Source organism: Anomaloglossus baeobatrachus, chromosome 4 (genome assembly GCF_048569485.1).
Source record: "Anomaloglossus baeobatrachus isolate aAnoBae1 chromosome 4, aAnoBae1.hap1, whole genome shotgun sequence".
In the NCBI taxonomy this organism is placed as follows: domain Eukaryota; kingdom Metazoa; phylum Chordata; class Amphibia; order Anura; family Aromobatidae; genus Anomaloglossus; species Anomaloglossus baeobatrachus.
This window is the reverse complement of record NC_134356.1, coordinates 63372200-63394215: the sequence shown is the minus strand read 5'-3', so window position 1 is coordinate 63394215 and position 22016 is coordinate 63372200.

Genomic DNA, 22016 nt, shown 5'->3' with positions numbered 1-22016 from the left:
ATGCTCTAACATCTAATAATTTTCTCTATGCTGGGTCTATTACATTTACTTGACACCCGGTGTTCTTCTCTATGGAAGAACTACATAAATAATTATGCTTGGTGTATACGTTATCATTTAACATCTAATGATTTTCCCCAAGTTGGGTCCGTTAGATCCATTTTTCGATATCTAATTTTCTGTTCTATGTAGGAACCACATAACTCTACTGGCTGGTATTATCTAGCTTTATATTGTGTGATTTTTACCGTTTTTTCCCTTGACCTATGGTTGATATTATCCATCTTCTGGTGATCTGTTTTTTGTCAAGAATCATATAATTCTGTTAGCTGGAATTATCTAGCTTTACTCTATGGGTCATGGATGTCGGCATTTTGTATTAACCAGTGGAGGACTCGCTGGTGCTTATGGACATGCTGTTTGCATGTAGTATCGATGTAATACATGATAGAATTCTCCTAATGGATATGCCATTCTGCCTATTTTAGCCCGTGCTCTTCTGAGAAATTTTCTTCAAAGTAAACAGCGAATCTGCTGACATTTAAAGTGTTCCAGCAGCAAAGGGGTTAATACTCCATCTTTGTTTTCCCCTCTATCTAAACAGCGCATGCGCATAGTATGGACTGTGTTACTAAAGGTATTAGCATATTGCGATGCGCTTGGAAATATAATAACCATCTGTCAGCTATAAATTTCGCTAATAGATAGCAAGGAGAAGCGCTGCTCCTTGAATACATTTTGTGTCTATCTAAGCGATATTTGACTCGCGCATGCGCAGTAGAAGATGGGGGAGGACGCTCTCCACATCATGTGATCAAACAAGATGGCGGCCGCCATCGGAGGTTCACCTCCAATACGAAAAATCGTGCAGCTGCGGGTAAGCACTGATTACACTTCCTTAAAAAGGACACACATGGCCATGTCACATCGCCTTCTTTTCCCCTGAGGAAGCCACTGGATACGTGGCGATACGCGTGGGGTGTCCATGCCAGGAACCCCTTGGGTCGCTCCTCTCATCCACCCCACCAGCATGCTTGCTATGTACTATATGGGATGATGGATATAGGTCCGGGTCTGTATTGCCTGTAGCCTGGTTGCTGTTCTCAATTGCACCGTATATATCTGTGATAGCTTGAAGCATCCAGGACTCTGGCTATATGTGGCAGCATAATATGGGCATATTTACTGAGCAGATAGAATTGCTTTCTGAATTTATGTCATCTTGTACTTAATAGGCGTTCTTTTCAGGATACACCTGTGAGAAGGTATTGTGGTTGTAGCACTATTGTGTATCGATGGGGACCTGGATGTACTTTGTGCTATGGATCTATATCATTTTATGTATATAGCACAGGTTTTGTATATCAGTACAATCTAAGTGTCTCTATTCTATGATTCGCTATATGTTACCACTCATACAGCATTGGGATGTTCTTGTGCCTATATAGACTCTAGTAAATTTTTATAAAAGCCTATACTGCTCTTCTATAACTGGAGATGTGTTTATCTGCACAAGTGTTTCCATGTTAAAATTTACCATATGCTGCTAATTATATATTGTTGTGGACTTTAGTGTACTTGTTCACATCTACTATTTCTCTATACCGGATACGGGCCTTGTATACTAATGATTGGAGTGCCCCTACTATAATTATATATAAAGAAATTGTACATGATTGTATTTCTGGTTCCTGGCGGACATGTTTGTTATGCCTTTGGCTTTTTAAATGTTTTTAATTTGTGTCATTGTGTGTCTTATAGTAATTTTTCAGTGTGGAGACATGTGTCTCGTGTTCTGGTTCCTTAATAACCTAATAAAAATTTAATATACATTGGTTAATATTGTGGTGATCCCGTGTGTTGGTATACTCTTTTCTCTCCTTTTGTCTTACATAAATTTTGTATACCAGGTGATCCCACTGGGTAGTGCCCTTCCTCTCTCCTTTTGTCCTGTTATTGGTTACAGCAAAACAAAGTGAAGGTTCTGGAGTGGTCATCTCAGTCTCCTGACCTCAATATTATTGAGCTACTCTAGGGAGAACTCAAGCGCAAAGTTCATGCAAGAAAGCCCAGGAACTTACAGGAACCGGAGGCTTTTTGCCAAGAAGAATGGGCAGCTTTACCATCTGAGAAAATATAGAGCTTCATCCACAACTACCACAAAAGACTTTAAGCTGTCATTGATGTTAGAGGGGATAATACACGGTATTAAAATCTGGAGTATGTGAACTTTTGATCAGAGTTATTGAGATGTTTTTCATTGTCATTATGATTTAAAAAGAGAAAAGAGTAGTTTGACAACAAATGGCTTCACCCAGCCACTAACCAAGAGTGGGAAAAAAAGATTTTATGTTATCATTCATATTCTCTGAAAAAGGCCAAGAAAGCAAAAAATCCACCAGGGTATGTTAACATTTGAGCACAACTGTATAGATAATACAATAATTAAATAAAAAATAATGATGACCCTGCTTAGAAAAGTTTACAATCTACAATGAGATGGGAATGACACCAAGAAGTACAGGTACTTCATTTACTAGGTGCAAATGGGAGATAGATAAAAGGCTGCCTGAGCCAGTTACTAGTCAATATTAATGTGCAATGGAGAGCTAGTTTGGTGGAGAATTATGTTCAGAGAAGTAATGAATGGGCTATATATGAAAGGACTTCGATTAGGAAGTGTGATTGGCTGCCTTAAAAAAATATATGTTTTTAGGGAGTGTCTAAAACTGTGTAAATTATGCTTAGTCCTAATTTCTTGTTGTAGAGCATTCCAGAGAATTGGTGCAGCTTGAGAGAAGTCTTGGAGCCGGGAATGGGAGGTTCAGATTAGTGCGAATATTAGTCGAAAGTCGCTTGCGAAGCGTAGAGAACAGGTAGGGCGATAAACAGAGATGAGGGTGGAGATATAGGGGGTTGCCGCAGTGTGGAGAGCTTTGTGGATGAGAACAAGCAGTTTAAATTAGATAATATGTATGACTGGCACAGAGCGGAAGCATCCGAGCAACGTTTAGCCAGATAGTTTACCCTGGCTGCTGCATTAAGGATGGACTGGAGAGGGGAAAGTCTAGCGAGGGGAGGCTAATTAATAGAGAGTTACAATAATCAAGGTGGGAGTGGATCAGGGCCACATAAGAATCTGAGTGAACATATTCAAAAATGAGAATACATAGAAACCTGATATATCTAAAAACTGGGGTGATCCCAAATTCTTCTATAATAGAACTTGCCAATAAACAAGAGGAAAAATTGCCAACTAATATGTATATACTGTAATCCTTTTGGAAATTTTTGCAAAAAGGGAACAGAAAAAATAGCAGTATTGTCAATCACTTTTTTATTGTACAGTATATGTGTTTATATATGTATGTGTGAATCTAACAAAACACTTAGTACCGGGATAAATCTCAATAAAAATCACTTTTATGCAATCGCTGAACATTTGTCTTAGTGTTTATAGCTATCACTACATATTCGTGTCATTAGATGTGCTCTCATACTACAGCGTCGAGACAGTATTATGCCTGATACGTTCTCTAATCTAAATCCCCCTGGGGAAAAGTCTGCCTGAATTAGTACAGCCCCCACCTCCCCAGCACACATGTAGACCCCTGCTGGTGGCAGCGCGGCGCACCGTTCCCATAATCAGGATAATTGCTGTCAGAGTGGGTATCAATCAACCTTCAGTTTCCTTTCCTAAGCTCAGCGACATCTCAATCTAAGGTCATTAGTGGAGACAGACAGCGAGAAAACGACGTCTGTAAAAAATGGATGGGAGAAATGGTGCTGGGAGTGGAAGGTGTGGGAGAGGGAATTTATGTCATTTTCTATCTCTGGTCTATAGATTTAATTAAAATTAAATACAGATCAGAGGATATGAGCAAAAGTGAAATCGAGCAAATGAAGGCAAATGCAGCAAAAAAAACAGGAAAAGTTTCTGAGCGATAGCCTGTGAATTTATGAGAAGTTATGGCAATTCTTCATTAGCAAGTTACTATACATGCATGTATCATAGCATGAAGTGGAGGAATGATTAGGAATAGGTAATACGTCTTTATGCCCCCTGTGTGCTATACCTCAGCATTCTGACCAGGGAGTGGCCAAGAACATAATGCAGAGACAGTTTTATTGGGAGAAAACTAAAGTGTTTTCTGTTAATTTTAAAAATTGCTAACAAGTAAAACCTGGTTATAATACAATAAAGAAGTACCGTATTTTTCGTTTTATAAGACGCACCCCAAATTTAGATGAGGAAAATAGGAAAAAATAGTTTTTAACGTTAAAATGAGGGTCCATCTTACAATCCTCACCGGGGGGAGCGGCAGTGGTGGTCACAGGAGGCAGGATCGGAGATGCTGTGGGTTCGGAGGAGGGGGTGTTGCGGCTCAGGAGGGTCAGTGGATGGAGGGTCGGTGATACTGAGGGCTCGGGCGTGTCACGGCGGCAGGTGCCATTGATCTGCAGGCGCCATTGAATCACCCGTGGTCGATGAGATTGACTCAAGAAAATGGCTGCGGAGGCGGCGCGTGCGCCACTAGGACTCCGCGGCCGCTTTCTTAAAGTCCATTGGGTGAATCTGCGCACACGCCGCCTCCGCAGCCATTTTCTTGAAGTCCATCGCGTCAACCGCAGGCAATTCAATGGTGCCCACCACATTGCCGACCCTCCGTCCTGTGCCCCTCCTAAGCTGGTCCACTGCAGTGACACCTCCTCCTCCGAGCCCTCAGTATTGCCGACCCTGCCTCCTGTGACCCTGATCCACTACCGCCACTGGATTGTAAGACGCACTCCCATTTTACCCCCAGTTTTTTGGGGAAAAAAGTGCATCTTATAATCCTGAAAATACAGTAACTTAGGCTCCCCCTTTTCTACGGTAGTTTGATGACCCAGCGAGTGTATGCTCCTTCAACACTCAAATGTCATACATGCTGACATCAACACTAAGAGCAGTGATTGGCTTCAGGGGTCAGATACACATATATGGGGCATCATCGCTTTACTAAGCACCACACATAGATGACAGGTAGAGAGTGACAGACCCTACACTACACATGGAGGATAAGTAAAGAGTGACAGACCCCTCACTACACATGGAGGACAGGTAGAGAGTGACAGACCCCACACTACATATGGAGGACAGGTAGAGAGTGACAGACCCCACACTACATATGGAGGACAGGTAGAGAGTGACAGACCCCACATTACATATGGAGGACAGAGAGAGTGACAGACCCCGCACTACACATGGAGGACAGGTAGAGAGTGACAGACCCCACACTACATATGGAGGACAGGTAGAGAGTGACAGACCCCACACTACATATGGAGGACAGGTAGAGAGTGACAGACCCCACACTACATATGGAGGACAGAGAGAGTGACAGACCCCGCACTACATATGGAGGACAGGTAGAGAGTGACAGACCCCACACTACATATGGAGGACAGGTAGAGAGTGACAGACCCCACACTACACATGGAGGACAGAGAGAGTGACTGACCCCACACTACACATGGAGGACAGGTAGAGAGTGACAGACCCCACACTATACATGGAGGACAAAGTGTGACAGACCCCACACTACATATGGAGGACAGGTAGAGAGTGACAGACCCCACACTACACATGAAGGACAAATAGAGAGTGACAGACCCCACACTACACATGGAGGACAGGTAGAGAGTGACATACCTTAAACTAAACATGGAGGACAGGTAGTGAGTGACAGACCCCACACTACATATGGAGGGCAGGTAGAGAGAGACAGACCTCACACTACACATGGAGAGCAGATAGAGAGTGACCCATCCCACACTCCCTTCTTTGTAATAACCAGCCAAGATAAGGTAGACAGCTGGGGGCTGGAATTATCAGGCTAGGAAGGTCCATGGTTATTGGGCTCTTCCCAGCCTAATAATACCAGCCCACAGCCACCCCAGAAGTAGCACATTACCCAATATGCATCAATTCTGGCGCTTTGCCTGTCATTCCCGATTGTCTTAGGGCATTGGAAATAGGGGTAATGGTTTTTGGGGTTGAGCTTAGCTGTGTAGTGTCAGTTGGCATCAAACCCAGGAGTTAGTAATAGAGAGGTGTATCAGACACCCCCATTACTAACCCAGAAATCCAAAAATAAAAGTCACACACATGAAAATTATTGTTTAAAATAACTGAGAGTCCTCAGTGGTTGATACTTTTTAATGGCTAACTGAAAAGATGGTAATATATAGCAGGTTTTCGAGACTACACAGGTCTCATCATCAGGCTCAGTAGTTTTTATAGCCACTGAGGACTCTCAGATCTTTTAAACAATATTTTTTATCTCTACTGGGTATCACGGTACAAAAATATCACACATGAAAAAATAATTTATTTCAATTAACACTCCCTGAAAATTTCCTTCATTCACCACTTTATACAAAACCAAAAGAAAAATACCAGCTGTTCCAACATAGTCCAGAGCGCAGACTGAGCAGGAAATGTTCCTTACCGCTCAACACAGTTAGCGGGTCATGGAGAGTGCAGAGTGACCTGGCAATTCTGATGAGTGGTGACATCATCTCTCGTCATAGCCGCTGGGTCACAGAGTTCAGTGTGTGGCGGGAGAGGATGCTGATGAAAGGCTATGGAGTATTAGAACGAGGCTCTATAGACTTTGATCAGCTCAATTGAGGAACTTTGAGGGAACTGCTGGACTACATCAAAGCTGCAAACTTTGCTTTGTAATAAATTTGTGAATTACGGAATGTCTCTTGTCTATGTCTTTACTTCTCTTTTGAATGTCTTTCAGGTTGTCATTTGTGGACAACGTTGGAATCCTTGTACTACTTCGGACCAGCCTGACTTCTTTTTTTTTATATAATAAATTGGTGAACCAGGGAAAGAAAGTAAAATATATTTGGGTCTGTTTTTATCTCTTTAAACTTACTGGGTTAGTAATGGAGGTGTCTGATAGATGCCTCTCCATTACTAACCCCTGGGCTTGATGCCAGCTGACACTACACAGCTGACATCAACCCCCAAAATTATTACCTTGACTGCGAACGTACCAGAGCACACAAACACAGATGGCACCACGCACACACGGACTGCACAAGGATAACACACGAATGACACATACCTAGACACGGAGGTTAAAGCTAAATGACTTGCTCCTGCACAACAGAAGAAAAGGGTTTGCTGTGCTATCCTGACCATTAGGTGCAATAAAAAAATGGATATGATTCCCCTCTACATGTGTCGCAGTAAAGTCTCATGTATGGAGAACATGACTAAAACATGTAACCAACATGATGCAGAGCATGAAAAACAAATTTGATGCACAAATCTGTTGCAGACGTCAGCTTTAAGAAGACATATTCAGCAGAGACATTATGGGAGCATCAATTCTTTTACTTGAGACATACAGAAACCGTTATCTTCATCATCACAATATGGATGATTACATAAGCTTGCATCTGTTGTATACTCCAACAAAAGTAAGCCGTATAACTGGCGCATGTAGCTTAAGATCTTGTCGTCAGGGGTCGTCTTTCTTCACGTTTCGCACAACAAACTTTTCTTACTGGATCCTCATTTGCTTTATATTCTAAGAATGATAAGTGATATAGTTATTTGGATTAAAAAAAAAAATGGTCAAACAATTTTAAAGGGGTTTATCAAATTCAGAATATTGATAACCTTTTGTACACATAGACCATAAATATCAGACCAGTGGTGCAGGTTATTGCAGCACAGTCTCAATCATTTCCACAAGATAACATTTCAATACCCAGCACCGTTCCGAATACCATATTTTTTGGATTATAAGACGCACTTTTCCTCCAAAAAATTTGGGAGGAAAATGAGGGGTGTGTCTTAAAAACCAAATATAGCTTACCGGGAGGTGGAAAATTGGCGCGGGGAGCTGTCTGTGTGGGCGGCTCTCTATGCAGGCGGCCAGGTGCCTCTCTGTGCAGGTGGGTGGCCAGCTGGCTGCCTCTCTGTGCGGCTGGCAGGTTGCCTGCCTCTCTGTACAGGCGGCCGGCTGGCTGTGAGGGATGCAGTGGCTGTGCTGGCAGCAGAAGCTGCGGTGGCTGTGCGACGGGTGTCCCAGATGCTCTGGCTTCAAATGATGGCGCCTGGAGTCAACGCGTGCATAAATGCAGCTCTCGGCTGGTGCCATTTCTTTGAAGCCCAGACTGCCAACAGAGCATCTGGGATACCCGCCGTACCGGCCTGCTCCACACAGCCACCGCAGCTTCCACTGCCAGGACAGACCCATCGCTGCCAGCACAGACCCACCACTGCCAGCACAGACCCCACGGCTGCCAGCACAGACCCCACCGCTGCCAGCACAGACCCACCGCTGCCAGCACAGACCCCACCGCTGCCAGCACATACCCCACCGCTGCCAGCACAGACCTCACCGCTGCCAGCACAGACCCACCGCTGCCAGCACAGACCCACCGCTGCCAGCACAGACCCCACCGCTGCCAGCACAGACCCCACCACTGCAAGCACAGACCCACCGCTGCCAGCACAGACCCACCGCTGCCAGCACAGACCCCACCGCTGCCAGCACAGACCCCACCGCTGCCAGCACAGACCCCACCACTGCAAGCACAGACCCACCGCTGCCAGCACAGACCCCACTGCTGCCAGCACAGACCCCACCGCTGCCAGCACAGACCCCACCAGCACCACCCCTGCCTTCTGTGACTCCTCTCCACCACTGCCGCCTCCTCTCCGCCTTTTTTTATCTCTAAATTTGGGGTGCATCTTATAATCCCGTGTGTCTTATAAAACGAAAAATACGGTAACCAGACGGTGAGCAGGTCGACGGCACAATAGTAAAGACTAAGGAGGCTGTAGCACTTGCATAAGAACCACCACCTCATCAAACTGAGGATAACCAAGGGTGCTTGAAAGTCATCCCACACTGATCTAATAATAATGGCATCTTCTATCGACACGTCATCAATATTGTAAACTTAGAAATCCCTTATACGAATCAATGATTCATTATCCCCTGGTAAATGTATTATAATAATTACCTTCAATGCCATTTATTTCATTAAATTGCCCCCCACACTTGATGCAGCAAATACTTCAGACTGGGCCTTCATATTTGCTTTGTAATGTGAGATCTGCCAACTCCTCATCTGTCTTTGAAGAACTCCAAAGAAGCTCCTGAAGTAGTTTTTTCCCCCCAAGGACACAGCTTCCTCTTTTAAGCTCGCCATAAAACAAGAAAAGATAAAACATTGTTAGACCTTACATAACACCATAATCCATTAATATATACTAAGAAAAAAAGAAAGCTATAGCCATACCCAGGGGCTGGCTGGCAAATTTTGGCCTGAAGGGCAAGCACACAGCAGTGGCCCATGAGAGTGACCATCCATATTGTATTTAACTCCGGCTGCTTCCTATAGGCAGTAGAGGTTATAAGGCTTTAAAAAGATAAAGCTGAAGTACTGATTGATGATATAGCTGTAGCCAAATGCTGACTAAATTCTCATCCCACTTCTATCATTGCGCTGCTGAGAGAGGTGTCTGAGACTCTAATCGGCACGTGACCATAACTGCAAAATGCATACATCCAATCACTACGCTGGGAATACAGGGGAATCCTGACAGTGTGCACAGCGCTCAATCACAATTCATGAATCTGCTGTCACATAGTGACTACATAAATTTGTCTAGAGCTTGGAAAACAGTGTTGGAATAAAAAATATTTTGCTTCGAAATTGCGTGTTGCGGGTTTATTTACCTGATTTAAGGGAAAACAAGAGGATTATAAGATTGATGGCCTAATCAATTGGATACATCTCGGGTTTCCTCTGTATATCCCCTGTTGAACCCCGACACGCCAGGGGGAAATGCGTCGGGATCAACACCAGTCCCAGCAGATAAGCAACTGGGATCTATAGGCCAAATTATTTATTATTTGTATGTGTGAGTCTGGACCCTAACCCTACGTTATCCCCCATACATTGGAGCCAGATGTTTACTGTGCAATTGGGGATTGAAATTTTTGTGTAGGAATGGTGTCTGACCACAGATATTCTCATTGTCATCTAATTTGACATATGACTGTGTGAACATATTTCAGCACTTTTGCACCTGGTGGTGGTTCCAGGTTTAAGGGATAGTGGCAGGGGCAATCAGGGTCAGCCGCCGAGGAACGGGGCACCCAAAACATTAAGGTGAATTAAACCTCCGTTGTTAGGCAGGGATAACTTTAGGGAATTGTAGGCCCTGATCCCTGAACAATGCGATATCAACTTAGCCTGATAGTCCCTTGAATAGAATCGACACCTTCGCACACTCTATTGCTCACTGCCCTACCCAGAACCTCACTGAGTTTTTTATGCACTTCATGACACTTGTCTTGAGACCTTTATATATGGGTACGGTCCCAGTGTCTTTACTAATTGACAGTTATTTTAACTAGACCTTAATAAAAATTAATATTTTTACAGGTCTCTTTTTTGCTTCTGTTATAGTTGATTCTCTTTGATCAGATTTTCATGGTTTTGATGATACTTCCACACACAGCCAGGCATCATATATACTTCCACACACACCCAGGCCTCATATATACTTCCACACACAGCCAGGGATCATATATACTTCCACACACAGCCAGGGATCATATATACTTCCACACATACCCAAGGCCTCATATATACTTCCACACACACCCAGGCCTCACATATACTTCCACACATAGCCAAGCATCATATATACTTCCACACACAGCCAGGCCTCATATATACTTCCACACACACCCAGGCCTCATATATACTTCCACACACACCCAGGCCTCATATATACTTCTACACACAGCCAGGCAACATATATACTTCCATACACACCCAGGCCTCATATATACTTCCACACACAGCTAGGCCTCATGTATACTTCCACACACAGCCAGGCCTCACATATACTTTCACACACAGCCAGGCATCATATATACTTCCACACACAGCCAGACATCATGTATACTTTCACACACAGCTAGGCATCATATATACTTCCACACACAGCCAGGCCTCATATATACTTCCACACACACCCAGGCCTCATATATACTTACACACACACAGCCAGGCATCATATATTCTTCCACACACACAGCCAGGCATCATATATACTTCCACACACACATCCAGGCATCATATATACTTCCACACACACCCAGGCCTCATATATACTTCTACACACAGCCAGGCAACATATATACTTCCATACACACCCAGGCCTCATATATACTTCCACACACAGCTAGGCCTCATGTATACTTCCACACACAGCCAAGCCTCACATATACTTTCACACACAGCCAGGCATCATATATACTTCCACACACAGCCAGACATCATATATACTTTCACACACAGCTAGGCATCATATATACTTCCACACACAGCCAGGCCTCATATATACTTCCACACACACCCAGGCCTCATATATACTTACACACACACAGCCAGGCATCATATATTCTTCCACACACACAGCCAGGCATCATATATACTTCCACACACACAGCCAGGCCTCATATATACTTCCACAAACAGCCAGGCATCATATATACTTCCACACACACAGCCAGGCTTCATATATACTTCCACACACAGCCAGGCATCATATATACTTCCACACACACAGCCAGGCTTCATATATACTTCCACACACAGCCAGGCATCATATATACTTCCACACACAGCCAGGCCTCATATATACTTCCACACACACACCCAGGACTCATATATACTTACACACACACAGCCCGGCATCATATATTCTTCCACACACACAGCCATGCCTCATATATACTTCCACACACACAGCCAGACCTCATATAGACTTCCACACACACAGCCAGGCCTCATATATACTTCCACAAATAGCCAGGCATCATATATACTTCCACACACACAGCCAGGCCTCATATATACTTCCACACACACAGCCATGCCTCATATATACTTCCACACACAGCCAGGCATCATATATACTTCCACACACAAAGCCAGGCCTCATATATACTTCCACACACACAGCCAGGCCTCATACAGTTAGGTCCAGAACAATTTGGACAGTGACACAATTTTCGCGAGTTGGGCTCTGCATGCCACCACATTGGATTTGAAATGAAACCTCTACAACAGAATTCAAGTGCAGATTGTAACGTTTAATTTGAAGGTTTGAACAAAAATATCTGATAGAAATTGTAGGAATTGTACACATTTCTTTACAAACACTCCACATTTTAGGAGGTCAAAAGTAATTGGACAAATAAACCAAACCCAAACAAAATATTTTTATTTTCAATATTTTGTTGCGAATCCTTTGGAGGCAATCACTGCCTTAAGTCTGGAACCCATGGACATCACCAAACGCTGGGTTTCCTCCTTCTTAATGCTTTGCCAGGCCTTTACAGCCGCAGCCTTCAGGTCTTGCTTGTTTGTGGGTCTTTCCGTCTTAAGTCTGGATTTGAGCAAGTGAAATGCATGCTCAATTGGGTTAAGATCTGGTGATTGACTTGGCCATTGCAGAATGTTCCACTTTTTTGCACTCATGAACTCCTGGGTAGCTTTGGCTGTATGCTTGGGGTCATTGTCCATCTGTACTATGAAGCGCCGTCCGATCAACTTTGCGGCATTTGGCTGCACCTGGGCTGAAAGTATATTCCGGTACACTTCAGAATTCATCCGGCTACTCTTGTCTGCTGTTATGTCATCAATAAACACAAGTGACCCAGTGCCATTGAAAGCCATGCATGCCCATGCCATCACGTTGCCTCCACCATGTTTTACAGAGGATGTGGTGTGCCTTGGATCATGTGCCGTTCCCTTTCTTCTCCAAACTTTTTTCTTCCCATCATTCTGGTACAGGTTGATCTTTGTCTCATCTGTCCATAGAATACTTTTCCAGAACTGAGCTGGCTTCATGAGGTGTTTTTCAGCAAATTTAACTCTGGCCTGTCTATTTTTGAAATTGATGAATGGTTTGCATCTAGATGTGAACCCTTTGTATTTACTTTCATGGAGTCTCCTCTTTACTGTTGACTTAGAGACAGATACACCTACTTCACTGAGAGTATTCTGGACTTCAGTTGATGTTGTGAACGGGTTCTTCTTCACCAAAGAAAGTATGCGGCGATCATCCACCACTGTTGTCATCCGTGGACGCCCAGGCCTTTTTGAGTTCCCAAGCTCACCAGTCAATTCCTTTTTTCTCAGAATGTACCCGACTGTTGATTTTGCTACTCCAAGCATGTCTGCTATCTCTCTGATGGATTTTTTCTTTTTTTTCAGCCTCAGGATGTTCTGCTTCACCTCAATTGCGAGTTCCTTAGACCGCATGTTGTCTGGTCACAGCAACAGCTTCCAAATGCAAAACCACACACCTGTAATCAACCCCAGACCTTTTAACTACTTCATTGATTACAGGTTAACGAGGGAGATGCCTTCAGAGTTAATTGCAGCCCTTAGAGTCCCTTGTCCAATTACTTTTGGTCCCTTTAAAAAGAGGAGGCTATGCTTCCTAAACCCTTTCTCCGATTTGGATGTGAAAACTCTCATATTGCAGCTGAGAGTGTGCACTTTCAGCCCATATTATATATATAATTGTATTTCTGAACATGTTTTTGTTAACAGCTAAAATAACAAAACTTGTGTCACTGTCCAAATATTTCTGGACCTAACTGTATATACTTCCACACACAGCTCATTCCTTATGTATACTTCCACACACAGCCACGCATAAAATATACTTCCACACACAGCCAGGCCTCATATATACTTCCACACTCACAGCCAGGCCTCATATATACTTCCACACTCACAGCCAGGCCTCATATATACTTCCACACACAGCCGGAGCTCACATATACTTTCACACTTACAGCCAGGCCTCATATATATTTCCACACACAGCCAGGCCTCATATATACTTCCACACTCACAGCCAGGCCTCATATATACTTCCAAACACAGCCAGGCCTCAAATATACTTCCACACTCACAGCCAGGCCTCATATATACTTCCACACTCACAGCCAGGCCTCATATATACTTCCACAAACAGCCAGGCCTCACATATAATTTCACACAGCCAGGCCTCATATATACTTTCACACACAGCCAGGCCTCATATATACTTTCACACACAGCCAGGCATCATATATACTTCCACACTTACAGCCAGGCCTCATACATACTTCCACACCAGCCAGGCCTCATATATACTTTCACACGCAGCCAGGCATCACATATACTTCGACACACAGCCAGGCATCATATATACTTCCACACACAGCCAGGCATCATATATACTTCCACACACAGCCAGGCATCATATATACTTCCACACACAGCCAGGCATCATATATACTTCCACACTTACAGCCAGGCCTCATATATACTTCCACACACAGCCAGGCATCATATATACTTCCACACACAGCCAGGCATCATATATACTTCCACACACAGCCAGGCATCATATATACTTCCACACACAGCCAGGCATCATATATACTTCCACACTTACAGCCAGGCCTCATATATACTTCCACACACAGCCAGGCCTCATATATACTTCCACACACAGCCAGGCCTCATATATACTTTCACACACAGCCAGGCCTCATATATACTTTCACACACAGTCAGGCCTCATATATACTTTCACACACAGCCAGGCTTCATATATACTTTCACACACAGCCAGGCCTCATATACACTTTCACACACAGCCAGGCCTCATATACACTTTCACACACAGCCAGGCCTCATATACACTTTCACACACAGCCAGGCCTCATATATACTTTCACACACAGCCAGGCCTCATATATACTTTCACACACAGCCAAGCCTCATATTTACTTTCACACACAGCCAAGCCTCATATATACTTTCACACACAGCCAGGCCTCATATATACTTTCACACACAGCCAGGCCTCATATATACTTTCACACACAGCCAGGCCTCATATATACTTTCACACACAGCCAGGCCTCATATATACTTTCACACACAGCCAGGCCTCATATATACTTTCACACACAGCCAGGCCTCATATATACTTTCACACACAGCCAAGCATCACATATACTTCCACACACAGCCAGGCATCATATATACTACCAAACACAGCCAGGCATCATATATACTTACACACACAGCCAGGCATCATATACGCTTACACAGACAGCCAGGCCTCAAATATACTTGCACACACAGCCAGGCCTCAAATATACTTGCACACACAGCCAGGCATCATATATACTTCCACACATAGCCAAGCATCATATATATTTACACACACACACAGCCAGGCCTCATATATACTTCCACACACAGCCAGGCCTCATATATACTTCCATACACAGCCAGACATCATATATACTTCAATACACATAGCCAGATGTCATATACACTTCTACACTCACAGACAGCCATCATACATTTCCACACACAGCCATTCATCATATATACTTCCACACCCAGCCAGACATCATATATACTTCCACACTTACAGCCAGGCATCATATATACTTCCACACACAGCCAGGCATCATATATACTTCCACACTTACAGCCAGGCCTCATATATACTTCCACACACAGCCAGGCCTCATATATACTTCCACACACAGCCAGGCCTCATATATACTTTCACACACAGCCAGGCCTCATATATACTTTCACACACAGTCAGGCCTCATATATACTTTCACACACAGCCAGGCTTCATATATACTTTCACACACAGCCAGGCCTCATATACACTTTCACACACAGCCAGGCCTCATATACACTTTCACACACAGCCAGGCCTCATATACACTTTCACACACAGCCAGGCCTCATATATACTTTCACACACAGCCAGGCCTCATATATACTTTCACACACAGCCAAGCCTCATATTTACTTTCACACACAGCCAAGCCTCATATATACTTTCACACACAGCCAGGCCTCATATATACTTTCACACACAGCCAGGCCTCATATATACTTTCACACACAGCCAGGCCTCATATATACTTTCACACACAGCCAGGCCTCATATATACTTTCACACACAGCCAGGCCTCATATATACTTTCACACACAGCCAGGCCTCATATATACTTTCACACACAGCCAAGCATCACATATACTTCCACACACAGCCAGGCATCATATATACTACCAAACACAGCCAGGCATCATATATACTTACACACACAGCCAGGCATCATATACGCTTACACAGACAGCCAGGCCTCAAATATACTTGCACACACAGCCAGGCCTCAAATATACTTGCACACACAGCCAGGCATCATATATACTTCCACACATAGCCAAGCATCATATATATTTACACACACACACAGCCAGGCCTCATATATACTTCCACACACAGCCAGGCCTCATATATACTTCCATACACAGCCAGACGTCATATATACTTCAATACACATAGCCAGATGTCATATACACTTCTACACTCACAGACAGCCATCATACATTTCCACACACAGCCATTCATCATATATACTTCCACACCCAGCCAGACATCATATATACTTCCACACAGAACCAGATATCATATATACTTCCACACAGCCAGGCATCATATATACTTCCACACACAGCCAAGCCTCATATATACTTCCACACACAGCCAGGCCTCATATATATGTTTCGCCGGGGACCAGGGGTACTCAGATCCGGGCCACAGAGTCACTTCTGTGGGTATCACGGCAGCGTGACCCGGTCTGTGATCCCAGGCTCCACAGTAAAAGGGGTTTTGTTAGGGGAGATTGTCCGTGACGCCACCCACGGTTGTGGTGATGGTGGAACACCACCGCTGCTCTAGAAGGGGATCCCGGGAGCGATGACAGGGAGCAGCGTAGTTGTTATGTCCCCTCCGTGGGTAGGGGGGGGTTGGTTGTCCCGGGGCCCGATGATGGGGTAAGCAGGGGGCGGCAGGGCGCAGTGCTGCAGTGCAGTGCCCGAGGGCACGAGTGTACTCACAATAAAGTCACACGGAGTCACTGGTGAACTAAGAATTGCCGGTGTCCGAGGCCTCTGGTACGGGGGTGTTTGTATCCCACACACGGTGCAGCAGCCCTGGTTGTTCTTTCCCTGCAGCAAGTGTCTTTTTCTCCTCTCTCTCTTCCTCTTTCTCCTCAGCCGGGGACGGGGAATCACTCCACTGTAGTGATCCGGGAACCCAGGTACCGAGGGGCCACCGCCCGGCTCCGGCTACCTGTTCTGGCCCCTTCCTCACTACGGCCTGCCCCGGCCCTTTTGGAGAACCCTCCACTCCCAGCCGGGAGCTACACTTCAGACGTCTGTCCAGTCTGCCCTCCACACACTCTCTGCTCCAGCCCCTCCCCTCTCCTCTGCCTTTCCCTTACACTGGGGGCTGTGCTTTGTCATGCTGCACCGTGTGAGATCATATTACCAAGGAGGATTAACTCTTTATGTGACACCCTGGCTGTGCCAGGGCGTCACACACCCCCTTGGTAAAACACGGCCCGTCCTCGGGCCGGCTAGGCACCGACATTTTATTAAACTGGAAAAAATAAAACATCAAACATTTTCAATCCTCCCAAAACGGGATGCACATCACTTTAACATTGCAGTAACAGTCCAACACTTTTAATAATAACAGGGTAACGGTTCCTTCAGTCACCCACCCAAACAACCTAGCCTTGGTGCTGCCCCTAAAACCCAGGCAGCACCCCTTGACCCCAGTCCAGAAGCGGTTCCAGATCGGTCAACGGGACCGGTACTTCGCTGCCGTTGCGGCCGGGCGGACTGCCGGAGCCGTCGTCATCTCCGTCGCGGCCGGGCGGACTGCCGGGGCCGGTGGCAGGGTGGTGACAAAGGTGAGGCCTGGGGACCCCAGGTCTGGGTCCTCCCCAACAGGCGCTGCGGGCTCCGCTACCGGTAACAGGGGTAACGGCTCGGTGCATCGCTGCGGCGGCCTCTTCCAGGAACCAAATGCTGGCAGAGTCCTGGCGTCCCTGCTTCCACAGTCCTTGTCACATAAGCTGCGGTTCCTTTCTACTGCTCCCCCTTGGTACTCGGGAGCAGTCCTTCCAGCAACTTTTAAACTTTCTCTTTCGCTTCCGGTCCTCCGGAGCTTCACTTCCGCCCGCGTTCTCGGGGGGGCGGAGCCTCTTTTTCGCGCCCAACGCTTGGGGAAGAAGGGGCTGGGCGGGAGATTTTCGCGCCCAAAATGGCGGCAAAGATGGTGACTTTAAGATTTTTGCAGCGGATCACCGCTGACAGTCCAGAATAAGGCGCACTTCCTCCAGATAACTGGATGGGTTCGATCCTGTTCGTGACGCCAAATGTTTCGCCCGGGGACCAGGGGTACTCAGATCCGGGCCACAGAGTCACTTCTGTGGGTATCACGGCAGCGTGACCCGGTCTGTGATCCCAGGCTCCACAGTAAAAGGGGTTTTGTTAGGGGAGATTGTCCGTGACGCCACCCACGGTTGTGGTGATGGTGGAACACCACCGCTGCTCTAGAAGGGGATCCCGGGAGCGATGACAGGGAGCAGCGTAGTTGTTATGTCCCCTCCGTGGGTAGGGGGGGGTTGGTTGTCCCGGGGCCCGATGATGGGGTAAGCAGGGGGCGGCAGGGCGCAGTGCTGCAGTGCAGTGCCCGAGGGCACGAGTGTACTCACAATAAAGTCACACGGAGTCACTGGTGAACTAAGAATTGCCGGTGTCCGAGGCCTCTGGTACGGGGGTGTTTGTATCCCACACACGGTGCAGCAGCCCTGGTTGTTCTTTCCCTGCAGCAAGTGTCTTTTTCTCCTCTCTCTCTTCCTCTTTCTCCTCAGCCGGGGACGGGGAATCACTCCCCTGTAGTGATCCGGGAACCCAGGTACCGAGGGGCCACCGCCCGGCTCCGGCTACCTGTTCTGGCCCCTTCCTCACTACGGCCTGCCCCGGCCCTTTTGGAGAACCCTCCACTCCCAGCCGGGAGCTACACTTCAGACGTCTGTCCAGTCTGCCCTCCACACACTCTCTGCTCCAGCCCCTCCCCTCTCCTCTGCCTTTCCCTTACACTGGGGGCTGTGCTTTGTCATGCTGCACCGTGTGAGATCATATTACCAAGGAAGATTAACTCTTTATGTGACACCCTGGCTGTGCCAGGGCGTCACATATACTTCCACACACAGCCAGGCATCATATATACTTCCACACACAGCCAGGCCTCATATATACTTCCACACACAGCCAGGCATCATGTATACTTCCACACATAACCAGGCATCATATATACTTCCACACACAGCCAAGCATCATATATACTACCAAACACAGCCAGGCATCATATATACTTACACACACAGCCAGGCATCATATATACTTACACACACAGCCAGGCATCATATATACTTACACAGACATCCAGGCCTTAAATATACTTGCACACACAGCCAGGCCTCAAATATACTTACATAGACAGCCATGCCTCATATATACTTCCCCACACTGCTAGGCATCATATATACTTCCACACTCACAGCCAGGCCTCATATATACTTCCACACACACCCAGGCCTCATATATACTTACACACACACAGCCAGGCATCATATATTCTTCCACACACACAGCCAGGCATCATATATACTTCCACACACACATCCAGGCATCATATATACTTCCACACACACCCAGGCCTCATATATACTTCTACACACAGCCAGGCAACATATATACTTCCATACACACCCAGGCCTCATATATACTTCCACACACAGCTAGGCCTCATGTATACTTCCACACACAGCCAGGCCTCACATATACTTTCACACACAGCCAGGCATCATATATACTTCCACACACAGCCAGACATCATATATACTTTCACACACAGCTAGGCATCATATATACTTCCACACACAGCCAGGCCTCATATATACTTCCACACACACCCAGGCCTCATATATACTTACACACACACAGCCAGGCATCATATATTCTTCCACACACACAGCCAGGCATCATATATACTTCCACACACACAGCCAGGCCTCATATATACTTCCACAAACAGCCAGGCATCATATATACTTCCACACACACAGCCAGGCTTCATATATACTTCCACACACAGCCAGGCATCATATATACTTCCACACACACAGCCAGGCTTCATATATACTTCCACACACAGCCAGGCATCATATATACTTCCACACACAGCCAGGCCTCATATATACTTCCACACACACACCCAGGACTCATATATACTTACACACACACAGCCAGGCATCATATATTCTTCCACACACACAGCCATGCCTCATATATACTTCCACACACACAGCCAGACCTCATATAGACTTCCACACACACAGCCAGGCCTCATATATACTTCCACAAATAGCCAGGCATCATATATACTTCCACACACACAGCCAGGCTTCATATATACTTCCACACACACAGCCAGGCCTCATATATACTTCCACACACACAGCCATGCCTCATATATACTTCCACACACAGCCAGGCATCATATATACTTCCACACACAAAGCCAGGCCTCATATATACTTCCACACACACAGCCAGGCCTCATACAGTTAGGTCCAGAAAAATTTGGACAGTGACACAATTTTCGCGAGTTGGGCTCTGCATGCCACCACATTGGATTTGAAATGAAACCTCTACAACAGAATTCAAGTGCAGATTGTAACGTTTAATTTGAAGGTTTGAACAAAAATATCTGATAGAAATTGTAGGAATTGTACACATTTCTTTACAAACACTCCACATTTTAGGAGGTCAAAAGTAATTGGACAAATAAACCAAACCCAAACAAAATATTTTTATTTTCAATATTTTGTTGCGAATCCTTTGGAGGCAATCACTGCCTTAAGTCTGGAACCCATGGACATCACCAAACGCTGGGTTTCCTCCTTCTTAATGCTTTGCCAGGCCTTTACAGCCGCAGCCTTCAGGTCTTGCTTGTTTGTGGGTCTTTCCGTCTTAAGTCTGGATTTGAGCAAGTGAAATGCATGCTCAATTGGGTTAAGATCTGGTGATTGACTTGGCCATTGCAGAATGTTCCACTTTTTTGCACTCATGAACTCCTGGGTAGCTTTGGCTGTATGCTTGGGGTCATTGTCCATCTGTACTATGAAGCGCCGTCCGATCAACTTTGCGGCATTTGGCTGCACCTGGGCTGAAAGTATATTCCGGTACACTTCAGAATTCATCCGGCTACTCTTGTCTGCTGTTATGTCATCAATAAACACAAGTGACCCAGTGCCATTGAAAGCCATGCATGCCCATGCCATCACGTTGCCTCCACCATGTTTTACAGAGGATGTGGTGTGCCTTGGATCATGTGCCGTTCCCTTTCTTCTCCAAACTTTTTTCTTCCCATCATTCTGGTACAGGTTGATCTTTGTCTCATCTGTCCATAGAATACTTTTCCAGAACTGAGCTGGCTTCATGAGGTGTTTTTCAGCAAATTTAACTCTGGCCTGTCTATTTTTGAAATTGATGAATGGTTTGCATCTAGATGTGAACCCTTTGTATTTACTTTCATGGAGTCTCCTCTTTACTGTTGACTTAGAGACAGATACACCTACTTCACTGAGAGTATTCTGGACTTCAGTTGATGTTGTGAACGGGTTCTTCTTCACCAAAGAAAGTATGCGGCGATCATCCACCACTGTTGTCATCCGTGGACGCCCAGGCCTTTTTGAGTTCCCAAGCTCACCAGTCAATTCCTTTTTTCTCAGAATGTACCCGACTGTTGATTTTGCTACTCCAAGCATGTCTGCTATCTCTCTGATGGATTTTTTCTTTTTTTTCAGCCTCAGGATGTTCTGCTTCACCTCAATTGCGAGTTCCTTAGACCGCATGTTGTCTGGTCACAGCAACAGCTTCCAAATGCAAAACCACACACCTGTAATCAACCCCAGACCTTTTAACTACTTCATTGATTACAGGTTAACGAGGGAGATGCC